We start from the raw sequence: 20,747 nt of genomic DNA, 5'->3' as shown, positions 1-20,747 counted from the left end.
ACATTCCTGTCACGTTCCAATCTGTGTTCCCTTCCCTTCCCTCCCCTCCCCTCAGCTCCCCTGGCCTCCCCTTCCTTGAACCTACTTGTGCTTAGGTCTTGTCCCTTAGCTTTATTCTCTCTAAGATGGTGCTAACGTTAGCCACAGCTCCACTTCCCAATTGTTTCTTTGGTTAATTGAGGTAAGTGTTTCATGGACTTTAATGCCTGGCCTGGATTCAAACTAATCCCTAGATCTCAGCCTCCTGAGTAGCTAGAATAACAGGCGCAAACCACCTAGGCCTTTCCACCTACATTTGCAGTTGGATTGAACTCATCCTCACCCCCTATTCCCATTCTTTCATGACATGTCCCCTTTCATGACAGTCTTTGTTCATTCCTGTGGAGACAGTAATTGAGTCCCTACCTGGGAGACACCTCAGCTCTGTGAAGAGACAGAATCAGAAATGAATAATCTTGACCTTGGCCCTCCAGGTCCTCAAGGTCACAAGGAGGTTAGTGTCTAGAGCTGGAGCAGCCCAGGGGTATAAAAGTGACCAAAGCAGGCAAGGGAGCAGGCTTTTATGTAGGGACGTGGCTGCCTTTAATCTTTACAGTGACCTTAGGGAGGTGCCATTATCAGGCCATTTTACAGATAGTAAAACTGAGCCTAGCCAGGGTAAGTGATTCACTTAGGGTGACTCAGAAAGACACTTGCAAAACCAGGATTTGAACTTAGGGACTGAACTTAAGGACATCTGCCCCCCATGTTCAGTGACTGGGGTTCCATCCTGGACACACAAAAAAATCAACCTGAATTCAGACTGATGGGAGCAGAGCCTGGTTATCTAATCTCTACATTTCCTTGACTCTGGAACAGATGATGGTACTGCAGTGGACAGGACCACTCATGTTGCCTGGGAAAGGCAAGGTGGGCTCCCCAGGGAAGGGTCCCGGATGTTTAAGAGGAGACAGTCAGTCACCAGACTGCTACTGAGGGTGGCAATTTCACTTTTTAAATTAAATCACTTAATTTATGGATGTATGTGTTTATGCTGGTACTAGGGCTTGAGCCTAGGCACTGTCCCTTACCTTTTTCACTCAAGGCTGGGGTTCTATCATTTTGTTCCATACCTCCACTTCCAGCTTCTTCCTAGTTAATTGGAGATAGGAGTCTCATAGACTTTACTGCCTCAGCTAGTTTTGAACCACAGTTCTCAGATTTCAGCCTCCTTGACTAGGCTTACAGGTGTGAGTGACTGGCACCCTGGGCACTCAGCAAAAAGGTGTCAATTTTAAACAGAAAAACATGCATGGTCCTGACTTTTTCCTCTCCTACTTTTCGAAGGAATGAATGAGAGGCCTGAGGGGCAGGGCCTCTCTATTTTGTGAAAATGGGATTGCTTTCACAGGCTGCTTTCAAGATCTGGAAAGCTCCACCCACATCTACTAACATCCCACCAATGTACAGGTGTCAACAGCCCTGCCATCCTCTCCTGAGCACATTTCTGGACTTGCAGTCTCACTGCCTGGGATGGAAATCAGTCCTTCCTCTCACCTGCTTTGCACTGTCTAGCTGCATGAGAGCCCTTGGGGTTGGTTCCACCTTTCTTAGGTGCTAGACTATGAGCTCTAGGGCCCTGCTTGCAGTCCTTCCTTAACCTGCTTTTGCCCCAGACCTAGTTTTTGATATCTTATACCAAGATCATGCTTGGTAACTGCATTTTGTGATTACATGGAACCAGAGGCAGCTTTGGGTCTCACAGGTGCTGTATTTACCCCTTGATGGATTTCATAACCAGGCAGGCTAAAAATGGAGATATGACCCCACCAGAGAAGGTCTGGGCCACTCAGCCAAGAGAACACAAAGACCTGAACATGCTTCATAACTATACTGGCTGAGGTTGAGTAACTCAAGCTGCTAGCCATTAAAATCCCTGCAGACTACTAGTGGGATTAGTCCTGGGGCCTGAGCCTAGCGACAAGAATCAACAAACGGAAGGCATGTTGCCCCAATTATGGGGGAGAGGGTGATAAGGACTGGGAGCCAGGCAGGTTGTTGCATAATCCATCTTGAATTCAGAGGGGAATTCCATGAGGCTAGTAGTATGGTGGACATTTGACACTCCAGGGTATAACAGCTATGCACCTGCCTGCACCACTGTTTACTGGGTCAGGATTGTTGTCTTGTTTCTTGTTGAATTACTACTTGTTTTTTGAGATTTCTTTAGAAACAAAAGAATTATTGGAAAAGTTATGTGCACATAACTTAAAACTTAGAAGGATTCAAAAGGCCATACAATGAAAATTCTGTCTCCAGCCACACACTCTTTTATTCATCATCTTTCCTTAGCTGCCACCAATAAGTATTTATTTTCCCAGAAATGCTACTCACACACATATCTACGATTTTGGATTTTTGTGATGATTTAATGAGGTTACTATGAACTAAAGATGTTTGCAGGTAATGGTGGTGGAATGTTTGTCAATGGCATGGAGAAGAGGATTGGGGCCCATTGACATTAAGAATTAAGTCATTTGTTCTGAATGATATTCAATAATAAAAAGTTCATGGTATGAAAACCTTGAGGGCTGGGAAGGTGGCTCAGTGGTAGAGTGCTTACCTTGCATGCCTGAGGCCCTGGGTTCGATTCCTCAGCACCACATAAGCAAAAAGAAAAAAGCCGGAAGTGGCGCTATGGCTCAAGTGGTAGAGCGCTAGCCTTGAGCTGAAGAGCTGATCCAGAGTTCAGGCCCCATGACTGGACCCCAAAAAAAAAAAAAAAAGAAGAAAAGAAAACCTTGATACCTCAAATACTACCTAGACAAGGCAATCCTGGCAAAGATAATAGAGGAAAGGTCCAAGGAGGCATGTTTAGCTACCGCCTGGACAGATACTATTAGATTCATTTGAGTGTCAATAAACTGTTTAGATGATCCATAAGGGGTGTAATTGGTAAAAATCAGCAATTTATTTGTTGGGAGAGGCTCATTAAAATATTTACAAATGTCCTGTGGTTATCTGCTATACCCTGATGGGAAGAGAAGACACAGAATAAGGTAACTTCTAGTCAACTAAGAGGACCAAAGTACGTACACACACACACACACACACACACACACACACACACACACACACACACACACACACACACACACACACACACACACTCATAAAGGGAGCTCTCAGGCCAGTTCATGCAATGGAGATCAGTTAATCTAGAGAAGAAACACATAAGAGGTGACAATTATTGAAGTACTTGGCAAAGTAAGCTGAGTTCCCTCAGGTCTTACCACTCAACGACCCCATGACCTTCTTAGTAGCACAAGACCCCACAGAGGGCTTTCCACCCTTTGTCTAGAAGTTGTTCCAGGCATGCTCAGTAGCCTGTTTCTATTAGGCTGTCCAACTACTGGGGAATTTGGAAGAATAAAGATTCTTATGTGATACTGTGTGACCTTCCAGCAGCACATCCCCAAGCTCCAGTGTCTATGCTCACCGGCTAGTTTCCCTTTAACAGATACTCATTGCAGTTTCCCCCTCCAGTCTCATCGTGCCTTAGCAGGACCCAGACAGGAATGCAAAGCATGTTGGTCCAAAGAGTACTCAGAATTCATTTTTCTTCTCCTCCAGTGAACAGGACTGTCTTACAAGGGCAACCTGGGCTTCTCATGGAACAAGCTGCCTCCCAGGAGACTGAGGGCCTCCTGCAGCTGTCAGACATGCTCAGACATGTCAGACCCCAGTTCAGGGTCAACCCGGGACCTGACTTCCTGCTAATAATAGCCAGCCAGGGTTCACATGTCTTGGCCAAAGATTCAACCAATTGTTCAATAAGGAAGACCAAAGGGGTGGCTCTGGGTGCAAACTATAGCAGGAAAGGTTTGTAGTGAGTGAAAAGGATGGATTAGGAAGAGACCAAAGCCAGTTACAAAGTCTCCTTAAGAAATCTGTATAGCCTTAAAATTGTAATCCTAGTTTCTTTATTTCTTTTCTTCCTTCTTTCCTCTTCTTTCTTTCTTCCTTTCATTTTTTCTTTCACTCTCTTCCTTTTCTCCCTCCCTCTGTCCCTCCTCTCTTATTCTTTCCTTTCCCTCCCTCCCTCCCTCCTTCCCTCCCTCCCTCCCTCCTTCCCTCCCTCCCTCCCTTCCTTCCTTCCTTCCTTCCTTCCTTCCTTCCTTCCTTCCTTCCTTCCTTCCTTCCTTCCTTCGCCAGTGATATTCCTAAGATGTACTGAAGTACCCAGCTTTACGATCAAATACCAGTGGTCTTTTCTATAATTCAAGTCATAATTTTTCCCATGAAAATATTTTCCGTACATTTTTCTTCAGTCCTACACCTTTACACCTGCAGGCAGTGAAACTAATGAACAAGTAGTAAACAGATATGAATGAGAAAGCTTAGAAACCACGGATCATGCTGAGTTTGTTGCTCTTTTTTTTTTTTTTTTAAAGAACATGTGTGCTTGTGGTTTTATACTGCCTGCCCATAATGTGGCCATATTTTCTGCTATTAAAATGGTTTTTAGTTCACAGGATGGAATGAAACAGACCATTATTCCCTGGTGTTCCCGGAAGGGCCTCATGTTTCAGGAAGCACACGGTGACTTTTAGTTCTCTGTCACCTGAGCACACTTGAGAGCTGCTATTGTAACCTCTGGAGAATTAGTTTCCTTTCCCTCCCCTCTTCTTTCTGTTCTTTACACCATGGCCTGGGCTGACTCTTCACCTCTGCCAGGCTAAAGATAAACTCTCCATCTGGATATCACCTACAGGCTAAATTTGTTCTCAGGGGTGAGTTAGGGTTATTCTGATCAGTGATTCCAGGCAAGCATTTGAGTACCCCCCCCCCCTCTTGCTTTGAGGCATCTCAAGAAGTGGAAGGAGCTTGGGAAGGGGGTGGGGATTGTAGGAAGGGATGGAGAAGGCTAGGGAAGGGGCAGGACCATATTGACAGGAAGCTGTAGAAGGACTTCAGAGACTGGAACACACCTATGACACAGGGAAACTCCAGCTGAGCTGAGCACAGGCCGGAAGGAGTAGACTGCTTCCAGCAAAGATTCCTTTTCTGTCACTTATAATGTGACTGTAACACAAGCCCTAGAGGGGGAAAGCTCAGTGCTAATCAGACCTGCAGAAGTCAGTGGACTTGATGTACAGAATGGGGTATTTAATTTTATGATGTGGCTATGGGTTACATGAGAGGCTAATAAAAGAACTCCATAAAATGTGGCTTGCAGCAATGGGGTTGCAGCCTCTGCCAAAGGGTCAGCCCTGCTCAGAAGTGGTTTCAGAGCAGAGCTGATGTCTGGCTCATATGCGCTGGTGTGGCTACCCTGGTTCTTAAACTATTATATAACTTTTCTACCCTATGTTGAGTGGCTGCTGCTCTGAGCATCCCAAACCCTGCTCTTCCACTTGGCACTTTGCTCTAGGACTAGCCCATGATCCAACAAGCAAAGGCCTAGAAACCTTGCTCTAGTGTCACATCCCTCCTGAGTGGTTAGTGCCCTTTCAGTAGCATTTGGCAATACTCTAAATATCACCCATCTAGGTCAGGTGCTGATGGCTCAGGTCTGTACCTAGCAACTCAGGAGACTGAGATCTGTCGATCACCATTTGAAGCCAGCCTAGGCAGAAGAGGCTTTTATCTCCAATAAATCAGCAAAAATCAGGATGGAGGTGTAGCTCAAGTGGTAGTGTGCCAGCCAAGAGCAAAATTGCTATGGGAGACAGCAAGGTCCTGAGATAAAGTCCCAGTATTGGCCTAAATAAATAAACCAATCAATCAATATCAGTCAATAAATATCACTGCAGCATGTCTACCAGGGGAAACTTGCAGATTCCCGTGGAACAGACCAGTGTTAAAGATCCTTATGACTCCTTCACCAAACCCACAATGCCCATGGGAGGATTACTATGAAGACACACCCAATCTTTCCTTTGAATCATACTTGGCAGACTCAAAGGAGAGCTTTGATAGGTTCAGCAATAACTTCAAAATAGAAGAATATTTTGAAAGAGACATTTGCATAAGATTTCCCAACTAGAGTAGGAGTTAGAGTAGGAGAACACATCCAGCCTCTTCTCGTGGCCAGCACAGACCTTTCAGTGCCACTTTTCAGGAAACAGCTCCTTCTGCCTCACATCTACGAACATGGAATCCAGCTCTTTGAAAGAAAGCCTCCTATGTGAATCAGTAGGATCTGGGATCTCCCTGAGCAAACTCTAAAGGGAATCCCTTTGCAAGTCCAAAGATGGCCACAACACAAGTACTGCTATCTACTAATATGTCCTACCTTGTCAGCTGAGCAGGGAGATCATTGATGCAGTCATTCAGTGTATATCTAGTGGTTACTAAGTGCTAGACAGTATGTCTAGTGTTGTTGATCTGCCTTGACTGCTTTGAGAGAGTGTCCAATCCATTTGGGCCAGTATCAGATGGTCAAAGAGACCTAATGACTCAGAGGTGCCTGATTTTTACCTCTGAACCTCATTCTTAGATAGGGGCTTTTCTGGATGACTTTGGGCAAGAAGTTTCTGTCTCTTGTTCTCCTTTGTTCCCATGGGTTACTCACTGCCTGGTGAGTCCATTGAGAAAAAGGAATCTTGAAGACAGCACTGAGACAGAGAACCAAGTATTGCTTACCAGCTCCCTCCTTCTACCCTCTGAAAACACCCAACATTTTGTTTTGCATCTTGCTGAATGAAGAAGTGAACAAAGAAATTCTTTTTTTTTCTTTCCTAAATAGGAAATATTAGATCTCCTAGGTAAGGTGAAAAGGTAATAAAATGATTTGTAAATATATCACCTAGAGATAACAGTTTGATGTTTACTATACACACATTTTTCCTGGTTTCATTTAATATATTTGCAGATATGGCATAGATAATGCAGACACACACACACACACACACACACACACACACACACACACACACACACACACACACACACACACACACACACCACCACCACCACCACCACCACCACCACCACCACCACCACCACCACCACCACCACCACCACCACCACCACCACCACCACCACCACCACCACCACCACATGCATTGCACACAGATTTTTTCACCCAGTTTATTTTTCCAATGAATGCAATTTTAAAGTTAGTCTAATCAAGATATTTAATTAATACAACTTTGAAGGGCTTCCTTAAAGAAATAAAAAGGAATTAAATTGTCTTAGAAGTAACTGAGACATCAGCAAGGATCTACTGATCAAGTGTGTCCTTTACATTAAATGCTTGGGAACGGGCTAAGTTCTCCTAAGACAGTAGTCTGGCTACCATCTGTAGTCCAGGACTTCTGATTAGAGAGCCTTTGGGAATGTTGGAGATAGAGGCTGGGGAAGCAAGAGTGTGTTAGTCAGACCTTTCTTTCCAGCAGCAAAATGCACACCATGAACAACTTAAGATGGGGGCAGGGATTTACTTTAGCGCATGGTTTCAGAGCTTTCGATCTATCATGCCTGGTTCTGTACATTCTAGGCTCATGGTGAGGCAGAACATCATGGTGGTAGGAGCTGTGCATCTCAAAGGATGCAGAGAAAGAAGGCACCCAGGATAAAGCATAAGCTTCAAAGGCCTACCCTCTAGTGACTGACTTACCCCAGCTTGGGTCTGGTGGAGATCTGATGAGAAGACAACTGGGACAGGGAGTTACAGAAAGCAGTACATGGAAGGCTTGGGGATGAGGCTCTAGCATGTTGGACCTTGAGCTTGGCCCCTTCCATTTGTGGCTCCAGGGTAAAGGATCACTTTGGAATTTCTGCTTAGTCTACCTGGTCAGCTTGCTAAGAAGAAGCTGGACCTGGGGACAGATGAGCTCAGAGGCTTCCTTCCTCCTGCTCCTTGGTTGGGAACCGCCCCTCTGTGCAACCCCTCTCCAACTCCTATGGATTGCCCATGGAATCCCTCCCTTCCAGTACTCCCAGGAGTGATGTTGCCGATGAAACCCTGGGGACTGGCCCCGAGCTGCTAAAGACAGATAGAAAAGTAAGTCTGCCTCTACCAGGCTCAGTCTCAAAGAAATGCTGCTATTGGAGCAGACAACCTGCACAGAAGCAAACAGGTGGACACTCAAACACAGTACCAAACAAACAGACAACAAGAGACATTCTGGAGTTATGGAGCTCCAAAATGTATTCTAAGCAAAAATACTCACTGGATAGCTTAAAGCCAGTTGCAAAGATCGAGTATAAGAGTAAACCCAACATGGAATAAAAACACAAGTAGATGGAAATCAAGAGTATGAAGGAAGAGTCTAGGAGGGTGGATCCAGGAGATCTAAGATGTCAGTAATTAAGACTTGCAGGAGAAATAGAAAAATAAACAGAAGGAAAGGGAATAATTACACAGATGGGAGACTAATATCTGAGTGAAAACAATTTGAGCCTGAGCTTTAAAATAACTTGTAGGTCTCTAAGATAAAATTCACATAATCAAACCCATCCAGAGGGGCTGGGAAGGTGGCTCAGTGGTAGAGTGCTTGCCTTGCATGCATGAGGCCCTGGGTTCGATTCCTCAGCACCACATAAGCAGAAAAAGCCAGAAATGGTGCTGTGGCTCAAGTGGTAGAGCACTAGCCTTGAGCTGAAGAGCTGAGGGATAGTGCCCAGGCCCAGAGTTCAGGCTCCCACAAGCGACAAAAATAAAACCAAAATAGATAGATAAATAGATAGATAGATAGATAGATAGATAGATAGATAGATAGATAGATAGATAGATAGATGATAAACTGGGTTCCAATGACCCACACCTATAATCCTAGCTAATCAGAAGGCTGAGATCAGAGGATCTCAGTTTGAGGCCCACCTGGGCAGAAAAACAAGTCATACTTCATCCCCAATTAAGCAGCAAGAACCTGGACTGGAGGTGCGCCTTAAGTGGTAGAGCGCCAACCTTGAGCAAGAAAGCCCAGTTAAAGCTCAAGGCCTCCAAACCCTGGTACCTGCAAAAGAAAGAGCATCCTCTTCAGTGTAGGACATGATGGTATACATGTGAAAGAGGTTATGTATATGCCATGATGTGCTGGAAATATCCAACTGGCTCTGGGGTGGGAGAGGTAAAAAGAACTCTGGTTAGTAAAATTTGTTCTTTCTTTTTTGTTTGGATTTGTGTGTATGTGTCTGAGCAGGGCAGTGGCACCCCATTGTGTGTGTGTGTGTGTGTGTGTGTGCGCGTGCGCGCGCACGCTCACACTATGTATCTGAGGAAGATTAGGGGAGCTCTAAGTAGGGATGCAGAACATTGAAGCAACAATCCTGTCCCCTGGGCATCTTGTTCCATAGGAGTGCTCTGAGTTCTTTCTGTTTGCCTGATTTTCTTTTCTTGGTCATTTTTCCAACCCTCATGCCTACAGCCTCCATCCCCACCACACAGCCCCTCCATTGACAGGCCCTTCTCGACCTCCAGGTCCAGAAGAAATCTCAAATACACATGCACACAGAGCCAATGAGGCAATCAGAACAGAAAGCCACCGGCGGAGGCCCAGTGTGATAGACATAAGGGAATGGCAAAATGTACGTGAATAGTTCCAGCCAAGAAATAGTTTGGCTTTGTGGGACTTAGGTTTCCATTGCCATTAGAAATCTCCTGCTGGACATAGTTTGCTGACTTTGCTCATAGGTTATACCTTTGTGTCTTTAGCTCCTGCATAAATGTTATTTATGGGTCTTCCAAAGGAAGAAATCCCTCAACACTAGAACTTTCAGAACTTTCAGACCAACAGACTAACTTAGAGGAAGGCAGTAGGCCTTGGGGAGCAGCATTGTAGTTCAGGAGGTCTTGGGAATGAGACTTGCCTTAGAAATGATTTCCTAACTTCTTTTATCCAGGGTTAAATAGAGAACCTCTGGATTAAAAAACAAACAAACAAAAACTAGACAAGCTGGGCACCAGTAGCTCATGCCTGTAATCCTAGCTACTCAGGAGGCTGAGACTTGAGAATTATGGTTTGAAGGCAACCTGAGCAGAAAAGCCCTTGTGAGACTCTTATCTCCAATTAGCCACTGAAAACCAGAAGTGGGTCTGTGGCTCAAGTGGTAGAATGCTAACCTTGAGCACAAAGAGGCTCAGGGATAGTGCCCAGGCCCAAGTTGAAGCCCCACAACCAACCAACAAAACGTAAAAAACCTAAACAAAACCTTAAACTTCAAAGCCAATCTACTGAGAAACTCCTTTCTATATTAGGATCCTGTTAATTCTAAAGTATGGAAAAAAAATAAGTCTGGAAAGGAGGCAAGCAGTCTCCATCTCATTGTTTCTAAAGAAAGATAGAGTAAGTAGATCATCAAGTAGAACAAGTTAGGCAGGCAGAAATGCTGATGTGGCTAAGAAATAAAGGGTTTCTTTGGCTTTCCTGCAAAAAAAGTTTTGGAATGCTCCAATAAAATCCAAGAGTTTTCTAATCATACAAATAGAATGTGCAGAACCCTTCTTGACAATGCTTGTTGATTAGGCTAGTGTGACACTAAAGCTACAGATTCCAAATATGTTGTGACAAATCTCTTTTCTTTGGACTTCAAGTTTTCTGTCTTCAACTGTCTTAGGATTCTTTTTTTCTTGGTCAATCTGTATTTGTATTGAATCTTAAATCTCAATAGAAAAAAAATTAAGACCCCCAATCCTGTCTCTTGACTATCTCTTGTAACTGCACAAGGTGTGACTGTGTATGTCTTTGCTCTTCTCCTGCCCTTTACCTCCTGTCCACCTTAACTCTCCTCCTACCACTCCACCTGAGGACATGGGGATTGAACCCAGGCCCTGGAGATTGAATCCAGGGCCTTGTGCACGACAAGCATGTGCTCTACCACTGAGGCACATCCTTTGTCTGTTAAGAAAATAAAAATGAATACCTTTGCTTTAGATATTCTCTATCTTCCATCTTGACAGCCTTTACTTTAAGCTTCAATTTCAGGTACAAACCCTTCTGTGGATCTTTCCCTTCTCTTCTCCAAGTTATGGTGTTTTGCCTATCAGATTCCAGTGGCATTTACCAATCATTCTATTGACCCATTAGTTTATCCAGTCTTTACTATGTAGAAGGAGTTCTGCTGATCAGAATGATATATTGATTGTCATCATTCATTTTGTGTTCAGGAATCACTTGTGCCACATTCATCCTTCATGCTATCTAGTACATGCACTTGATGGCTAAATGTCCAGACACGAATCATCCCACCACTCCAGAGTTCTGGTATAAATACATAATTATGAAAGTTATATGAATGCAGTTTAAAAGTATGGAAACACATACTTGTGTAAATTTACCTAGAGTTTCACAGTAGTCAATAGTGTAGCATATTTCTTTTATTGTTCTTTTCTCTCATATTTGTTAAAAATCAAACCCAAGGCATTAGGCATGCTACAGAAGCACTCTGTCACTGAGCTACAACCCCAGTTCAACATTTTAGTAGATTTTCTTCTCAAACTTCTTTTATTTATGTTTCTCTTTCTTAGTTTGGAACATTCATATGACAAGTTTTGTGCTTTTTAAAACTTTTATTTGTATATACCTGTGAATTTTTATTTAGTTGTAAAAAGCAATACAGAAATCTTGTAAACTCTTTACCCAGTGTTCCCCACTGGTAACATCTTATATAATACAATATCCTAACCAGGAACTCAACATTGATAAAAATCCAGTGAACCTTGTTCCAATTCTACGTTTTGTTTTTTGTTTGTTTGTTTGTTTTGGTCCATTCTGGGGCTTAAATTCAGGGGCTGGGCCTGTCCTTGAGCTTTTGTGCTCAAGGCTAGTTCTCTATCACTTGAATCCCAGCTCTACTGCTAGCTTTTGGGAGGGAATTGGAGAGAAGAGTCTTATAGACTTTCCTGCCAGGCTGGCTTTGAACTGTGATTCTCAGATTTTAGCCTCCGTAGTAGCTAAGATTATAGATGGTGCCTGGCAGACTTCACTGATTTTATATGTACATGTGGCTGTGTGCATGTGTTTAGTTATTTTTGTGAGATTTATCACATGTGCAGATTCAGGTAAGTAATTCCACCATAGTGATTGAGAGACCTAACGGTGTGATGTCTCATGAGTGTCCCCTGTGAGAGGAGATACCATTTTTTTTTAGCATGGTTGCTTTCTTTAGTTCACCTTGCCTTCCTAACTCCTGCCAACCACTAATATTTTCTAAGAGCATGTGCAATTTACATTTCCTCATGCCATCATCACTTTCCACAGGATAATTTAAGTATTTGTCTAGTATTCCACCATATTGATGAGCTGCCATTCTTCTACCAATTCCCTTATTAGATGTTGATCTTTCCATTATCACAAAATTATTGTAATGATATTTTTATACAATTGTTTACAGATCACCATGACTATATTCCTGATTATTTCTCTCTGATGTATTCATAGAATTTAAATTATCAACCAGAAAGCATGGAACTTGTACAATTGTTGCTTTGTATTAGCCAGTTTGCAGTCAGAAAAGTTTAATCTTCAGGTCCCATCAGCAGAGTCCTGATTGTGATTGCTAAACTCACATTATCTTCATTTTTTGGGGGGGGGGGTCCGTTCATGGGGCCTGAACTCTGGGCCCGAGCACTGTCCCTCAGCTCTTCAGCTCAAGGCTAGCGCTCTACCACTTGAGCCACAGCGCCACTTCCGGCTTTTTTCTTTTTGCTTATGTGGTGCTGAGGAATTGAACCCAGGGCCTCATGCATGCAAGACAAGCACTCTACCACTGAGCCACCTTCCCAGCCCTTATCTTCTTTTTTTGTAATCAATATTTATAAATGTGATTGGGGCATGTTGAGTTTAGTTTTGTACTTCTAAATTTTTTTAATCATGACAATTTTTTAAATCATACACAATTTTGTGTATTTATTGGCAACTTTTATCCATTTTTTCTGAATCTATTTGCATTTTTTACTATTTAAATGTCAGTATTTTGCCCAGTGTGTTCAGGATAAACCAGTGAAGAATCTGAAAACCATCTTGAAATAACTGCATCTATAGACACCTTAGAAGGAAAGCATCCTAGGGTGTGAAGGGCAGTCCTTTGAACAGAAGCTGAGGATCATTGGGCTTTGAGTTATTTCTCTTTGTGGAATGTACAAAGCACTGTGAGTTCAGAGTTGTCTGCAGCTTACTTGTTTCTCATTTAGCATGTCCTTTGTGCTGAAAGGCAGCTGCAGGCCTAGCAAACCAGATGATACTGCCAGCAGATAGATGCTTGGCCTACGTTTGCAAGAGAGTGAGAAGACCAAAGCACAGTTGTAAGTCAATCCAAATGTAGAACTTCCTCCTATCTTCCTCCTTCCCCTCCTTTCTACTTTTTATAGTTCTGAGGTGTCAGGAATGACTTCCCTCCTTGGCCTATGTATATCTTTTGAGAAGTCTCTGTTTTGTATACTTCCCCAGGTAATATAGATTTCTGCAAGAATGGAAGGAATAAAGACTTTTTTTTTTTTTTTAAAAGAAGTCTATCCATCAGATACACACGAAGGACTCATCCCAGAAGGTGTTAGTCAGTCTTTTAAAATAGTAGACTTCAACAATATTCTCCTTGTGGACATTAGCATTATCCTGATTTTACTGACAAAGCTTGCTTTTTTTTTTTTGTGATTGTTGAACAATTTGCTCAAAGTCAACAGCCAGTAATATGTCAGTACTGAAACTTAGGCCAAGTTCTGCTAATACCCAAAGTACATACTCCAGTCTCTACTACTTGGATAGTGAACTAGTTGTAGTCCTTAATCATGCGGCATTGAAAAGCTGTAGTCATATAGTTTTGTGATCAGAAAGCCCACAGCAGACCCAGAAGGCAGGCATGCAGAGGACAGGGACATTTGCCAAAGCATTGGATTATGAGGCTGGGAGAGTCAGCAAATTGTTGAATGATAGATAATCCTTAACAGGGGCCAGGGTGATCATCTCTGAAGCAAAATGGCCAAAGGGAAATTGGGCCGTTGACATAGAAAGACAAAGAAGAAGAGTATCAAAAAGAATTGAGGTAGGGGCTGGGAAGGTGGCTCAGTGGTAGATCGCTTGCCTTGCATGCATGAGGCCCTGGGTTCGATTCCTCGGCACCACATATGCAAAAAGAAAAAAGCCGGAAGTGGCGCTGTGGCTCAAGTGGTAGAGCGCTAGCTTTGAGCTGAAGAGCTGAGGGACAGTGCTCGGGCCCAGAGTTCAGGCCCCACGACTGGATGCCCCCCAAAAAAATTGAGGTGGTGTCTTTCCTTCCTCAAAGTCTTTAGGAACTCTGTGTGTGGTGGTCTGTTTCAAGTTAATTATAAGAGTCTACAGAGTTTTTAAAATGGTTTCAGAAGAGGAAATGTAGGCCCTGAGAGATGGAGGGGTATTGTATGGGAGGCTCCACCAGGATATAGATATGAGGACAGAGGAGTATGGGAAATAAGCCTTTGGCAAGGTGTAGCTTGGCCAACAGGAATCTATATCTATATAGCTGTATCTATATCTCTCTATATATTTTGCTTTCAGGTACCAGCCCTCTCACAAGGTGTATAGGACTGCTTCCTTTCAATTGAGCTCATTCTTACAACTGTACATAGTATTCTTAAGAGCTGGGCCTATAAAGCTGCACAGGAAACTTCATGAGACTCTTATTCCCAATTAATGGGCAGAGAGCCAAAAGTGGAGGTATGGCTTATGTGGTAGAGCACCAGCCTTGGGCAAAGAAGCTAAGGGGGAGAGAGAGAGTGAGGCTTGGAGTTCAAGCTCCAGTGTCAGCATTAAAAGAAAAAAGAACTTGAATCTGGGTGAGGGGACAAGTGCTTTATGGATTTGTGGATCAGACATCAAAGACCATAGCTTTCGTATAAGAGCGAAGCCAAGTTTCAAGGTACAACCTTACTATGAAAGATACACTGAGATATTTCCTATCATCTTCTCTTGGAAGTAAGCACGAAAGGTGATAGCTCTCATTAATTCGATTGCTCAATCTATCAATGAGTCACTTCATTAAGGGGTCATGACTTATTGAATGAAAAATCACTGAGCTGCACCATGAACCAACAGCACAGAGAGCCTGCAGGTGTCATCCCGTGGCCCTCTTAAGGTCCATAGCATGGAAGTGGCAGGGAGAATTGTTTTTCCCTGGAGAAGAGATTTTAACAAAGAAATATTTTAATTCTAGTTAATTTCCACTCTTTTAGCCTGTAAATAACTTCCACTGGGGTGCATATGGGATTGTCTGATATATAACACTAAAAGTACAGGGTGGGAAATCCATGGGGAGTGTGTGTAGAAGTTTCTAGAGTAGCACTTGGAGCTCAGTCTGACTTTGCTTGAGGTAGAGTGTCATCCCTCACCAGCTACCCAGGACCCCTTGGTTGTACACACAGCAAGCACCCGGATTTTCTTGTTTAGACCTTACTCCTTCCTATTTGATTGAATTTTCAGAGGAACTGTTTGCCTTTGGTTGCACATCCTGAATCATAATCAGGATGCTGCTGGCACCGAATATCGGCTCCCACCCTTGCCTGAAATAACTGAACGGGGAAGTAAGGTTCCTCCCGTCTCCAGCCTTAAAGGAAGAGGTTCATAATTTATTGTGTGCTGGCAATACATCAGAAGTCAATGCATTCATTTACAGTAAAATCAAGGAGGGCTGGACAGAGAATATAGTGTGAGATTAAAACACCTCATTAAAAGGAACACATTGTTCCATGATACCAGAACAGTGGCTGATATATTTGGTAGCTAGAGACCAATAGCCTTTTTGTGAGAATGAACAAGGTATACAACCACACCCTCAGCTCTTGTAATTCTTCAATTTGACACAGATTGGTCAAACTGTAACAGGGGCTATGTGATGGGGGCATAGTGGTTTTCTATGACTGCTATAATTATTATGAACTTGGTGGCTTGAAACAGCAGCACTTGATTTCTTCATAGTTCAAAAGACCAGGAATCTGTAGTGGAGGTGTTTGGGGGCAACAGTCCCTCAGAGGGCTCTGAGTGAGAAGAATTCTTCCTTTTCTGTTCTAGCTTCTGGTGGGTCCAGAAGCCAAGGGGCTTAGGAACATGCCACTCCAGTCTCTGCCTCTGCTCTCCCTAAATCTCTCTTCTTTGCATCTTAATACTTGTCATTGGGTTTAGGGCTGATCTAGTTCCAGGCTGATATCTGCAGAAACTTCACTTAATTTCATCTGCAAAGATATTTTTGCCAAATGAGGTCATTACCCATGTACTGGAGTTGGGTCTTGCACAGATTTTTTCACGGGATCAATGCTCAACCAACAACGTGGAAGATACTAAGTAGCAAATGGTCAGGTTCTTGTTCTTCAGGAGCTTAGGATACTCAGAGAGGTAATTAGATAAGGATGTCAAAAAATGTCACAGATGGAGCTTTGTCAGAGAGTTTGTGTTGAGAATTGATACCAAGATTCTAGTGGGGGCAGAAATAGGTGTTTGTTTGTTTTTTAACTGTGATTTCCTGGCACACAGAATGCACCACAGAAAGCCAAGAGGCTAGAACACTTCTGGTCTGAATGGAGGGGGATTAATACCAGCCCAGGCAGATGTGCTGAGTCTGCTTGAGTTCAGCCAATGCTGTCGACAGTCAAGGTTCACGGGAGTTGGCAGGGAACTAAAAAGATGGCTGAAGCCAGGGCTGAGATTTTTTTGGTAGAAATATTGATGGGAGGTGAGGAGCTGGATACCATGACATCGGCCATTCATTGGAGGTCTCTGTGGCAGAGACTGAAAAAGAAGATCATTTGTGTTCTTCTGAGAATCCAGTGGCACAGGTTTTCTGCCCATCTCAAATCACATGCCTCTTTAGTACTGCACAGACCAAGTAAGCCACTATACTGAGGTCTCCCTACACTCAGCCTTCAAGGCACTTTTATTTATTTTGTCATCATCGTTGTTGTTGGTTGTGGGACATGAACTCAGGACCTGGACACTGTCTCTGAGCCTCTTTGTGCTCAAGGATAGTGCTCTACCACTTAAGCCACAGTGCTACTTCCGGTTTGTGAGTAAATTGGAGATAAGAGTCTCATAGGGACTTTTCTGCCTGGGCTGGCTTCGAACCACCATCCTCAGATCTCAGCCTCCTAGAACAGTTAAGATGACAGGCATGAGCCATGGGTGCCTGGCTCAGGCATGTTTTATCTCTGTCTTGGTGTGGTAGGGGAAGGCATCTACTTACTGCCTGAAGATGTGAAAGACAAACAAGATGGAGAAGTTTCACTCAATTCTTTTTGTAGTTTTTACAGAAGATGATTTGAAGCTCCTCACTTTTTAAGGGGAAGCATTCACATTGGTTTCCCAGTCTTTACATTAAATATGGGTGCAGTAGACAAATGATTTTAGGTTTCGGTGATGATGGAGAGATACACTTGCCCTGGAAATCTGAGTTGCTGACAGCCCAAGTTATGCCATTCCTGCTCATGACCCACAGGTGCACACTGTTTGACTCTATTGAACTGTTGCCCTGAAATAGCTGAGAAAACTTTTGTTAAAAGTAGTTTAGTTGGTGAAGAAGAAACTAGGAGAAAGCTAGCCCCAGCCATGCTCAGGGTACATGCTTGACTGGTGCTTCCTTATTCTTTTAAGCTCCCACTGAGCAGGGTTGGTAAGGGGAGAAGAAGGAAGGAAGGAGGGAGAGGAAGAAGAGAATGAGGAAGTGGAGAAGGAGGAGGAACAAAAAGAGGAGGAGGAGAAAGAGGAAGAGGATGAGGGGAAGGAAGAGGAGAAAAAGGAAGGAAACAAAGGAGGAGAAGGAAAGGTAAGAAAGGGGGAGGGAGAGAGACTAGTAAGGCACAGATACATTTATTAACGTGTCCGCAGTCACACAGCTATGATATAGCACTGAAATTTGGACAAAGCTCAGTCCTCTCTCTAGAATCTTGATACTTTGCAATGCCTTTCCCTTAGCAACCCCCTCATCAAATGTTTCTGTGACTACATGTATGAAATGCCTGGGAAACACTTGCTTAATAATGTCCACAGGAGTGTTTGCCCAGGTCATTAGAGGAATATGACACATATAGAATATGTGATGCACTTGTTTAGGAAAAGAGATACACTATACTTGTCGAATCCTTTGAAAGAATAGCTTTAAAATTCATATTTGAATAACCTCATGGAACAAGGCTTGGCCTGGTGAAGATTCCTGCTGTTCATGGTTCCAATCAGCTGCTGAGGCTGGGTTGTAGCCAGATTGATGACTCTGCTGCAAAATGTGAGAGAGTGAAGCAGGAGGGTGTTACCAGGAATTGAGACCTGGATGGGCTTGCAGGCTGGGCATCCAGCCCAGGCACACCCAAGTGGTGGGCGCTTGCCAGCTTCAAGGCTACGCTACTGCCCTGAGAGGCTGGGCAGGGCACGGGCAGCTCTGCGCTTGCTGATTCTCTCCTCTCCCAGGGCAACAGCCTGGAGTCCGACTGTGGTCATCGTGGGAATGCTCTTCCTGAGTCAGCGGGCCTGCAGTGCCCCAGGGTAGGGCTGCCTGATCCTTTGGGCCCCAAACACAGATGTCTCTTCATCTCAGAGGATGCCACTGCATCATCAGGGGCTCAGTGCTGGAGCTGCAGAACAGATACTGTTAAATTCCCAGAAACTCTTGGTTTTGAGGGGATTGTCCACTGGCTCTTGCTGTATGTATTCCTCTTGCTGTAAGTGTTCCAAGAGAGGATATTTTAAGGCTGTTTCTGTGCCAGGACATGACTCAAAAAATAAAGAAGCAAAAAAGATCCAGGGTTTCACTTCTAGAATCAGCTCTTCCTCCTAGTTGTTGTCTAAATTTGATCTTCTTGGGTCTTCTTGCTTTCTTCCAGCTACTTTTCTATCTGAAGGATCTTGTCCAGAGACAGCCTTGGAAGGACAAAGTTTGTTGCTCTTAAGAGAGATGGGTGGATTTTGAGGTACCAGAGTGATCTCCAGAGGTAAGGGAGAGCTTGGGGAGCAGGTAGTGGCAACCTTGTGATTCAGCACCCCGCTTAGTCAGAGAGCTGCCCTCCAGGTCCAAACTTGGGGGGCTACGGCCTCACTGCATTAAGTGGGATGCTAAATCTCAGAGCCCTTGACTTCCATGGTATATTCTCTGCGAGCTCTGCTGCTTTGGGGTGTATCTGGGGGATGAGGAGCTCCTTGGGAGGGTAAAGGGTTGAATATATAGAGAACTAGAGATGAGAGAGAGGCCCTGATGAGGTCACAGTGTGAGCCTATCCAGAATGACAATGGGGGAATGGGGAGGGGCCATGGGTGGGAGGTACCAAGGGTGGTGGGAGGAGCAAACAGTGGTGGGAGGGACAAATAGTGATAAGAGAGGCAAAGGATGGTGAGAGGTACAAAGGATGGTGGGAGGGGCAAAGGAGTGGGAGAGGCAAAGGGTGATGCAAGCCCAGTGGCAGCTGCCTGGGCTTCAGTACCTGCACGGTGGATTCCTGTCAAATCAGGAGCAACACATAGCTTCAGTTGCTTTTGGGAGACAGGAGACAAGAAGTTGGTTTCCATACATCTGAAATACAGACCAGAGTGGAGACATAGCTTTAGTGATGGCTGCCCCATGGAGAGCAGGAGGATGCTTTTCTGCTCTTCATTCCCCCTATAGTATGTTCCCAGCTTGGAAAGCAACAGACTGGAACTCATGTCACAGAAGGTAAAGGGATTAGGGATGTTTACTTTGAGACATTAGGCTTGTCTTCATAACCTGATGGTCTGTCATGAAGAAGAGTTGACATTCTGGTAGATCTTTCCTCCTTCCTCTTGTCCGCCATGATCCCTCCCTCTTCTCCCACTCTCCATGGAAGAGTTTTGCTGAATGTAAGAAAGGACTTTGCGTTAAAGATACCTGAACATGGAGAAGCAGAACCTGGTTGGACACACAACAAAGGCAGTAGGGAGACATTCAGAGATAGGTAGTGGTTGACAGAGATCGCCAAGGCTTAGAGCTGGCCATGTCCAGGTGTGATGTGCTTTCATGCAGTCAGGATGGATTTCTATAGGAGGTTTACTTAGCAAGGTTCTCCGAGAATCCTCAGTGATGAAAATATCCTGTAGGATTGTGCTGGCTCTTTTTCCACCGAAACACACCTTTGGGATGGTGTCAAGTTCTGCTTCCTTCCCAGTTTGCTGGAGGAAAAGAAAGCCCAACCCATTCTGACTAGCTCTTCTTTTCATGTTTCCTCTTCCTTCTTTATTTCAGCTTGTTGCTTTTGGCATGAGAGAGTTTTGTGTGGATTGGTTCATAACAATGACCCTCTGCTTTGGGAAACATGCGGAATGCTCTAGGGATATTTTTTTTTTTTTTATAAATTGTGGGTTGTATTTTTTTGACTGCAAATTAACCATAGCACTGCAATAATACAGCCTAGTTTTTTCAGCTTTCAATCCTGAAGATGCTCTGCCTCATAGACCACTCCTGTTTTCTTGAACCAGATCTTTCCTGGCTGACAGGGACTTTGGGATGACTTACAGCTCTGTGTTTTTATTGTCAAGGCTTTGGTGCCTTCCCTCACCTCCTAAATACTGTCATTCTCCTTTATTTTCTTTTTCTCACTTAAGTCCTCCTCCCTAATTCTTCCTTCTTAGAAGTCCCTAGTTTCCAAGCTGAAAACACTTTTGTCTCCTCCTACTTCTTAAAGGGACCTGTGTAGGACAATGGTATTTGATGTACATATTCAGTTCTTTTGAAAATGGTTTGGCTCTCTTAGGAGAAGAGTAAACAGGATGGTAGATTCCATGCTTTGTCTTGATTCTAAAGTCCTTGTAGATTCCCACATTTTGATAATTCTTTTCAGACTTCAACATAAAGACATT

The 20,747-nt window shown here is 43.8% G+C and overlaps 1 long non-coding RNA gene across 3 annotated transcripts in view; it reads left to right on the top strand.

Annotated features, from left to right (window-relative positions):
- The window catches only part of LOC138831650 (uncharacterized), a 71,961-nt gene that overhangs the window by 37,687 nt on the left and 13,527 nt on the right, over positions 1-20,747 (top strand). The window lies entirely within an intron of this gene.

This window comes from Dipodomys merriami, unplaced genomic scaffold (genome assembly GCF_024711535.1).
Source record: "Dipodomys merriami isolate MVZ:Mamm:240054 unplaced genomic scaffold, mDipMer1.0.p SCAF_2, whole genome shotgun sequence".
NCBI classification, from domain to species: domain Eukaryota; kingdom Metazoa; phylum Chordata; class Mammalia; order Rodentia; family Heteromyidae; genus Dipodomys; species Dipodomys merriami.
Note: the sequence above shows the minus strand (reverse complement) of the source record. Positions and strands in the feature narration are given on the sequence as shown.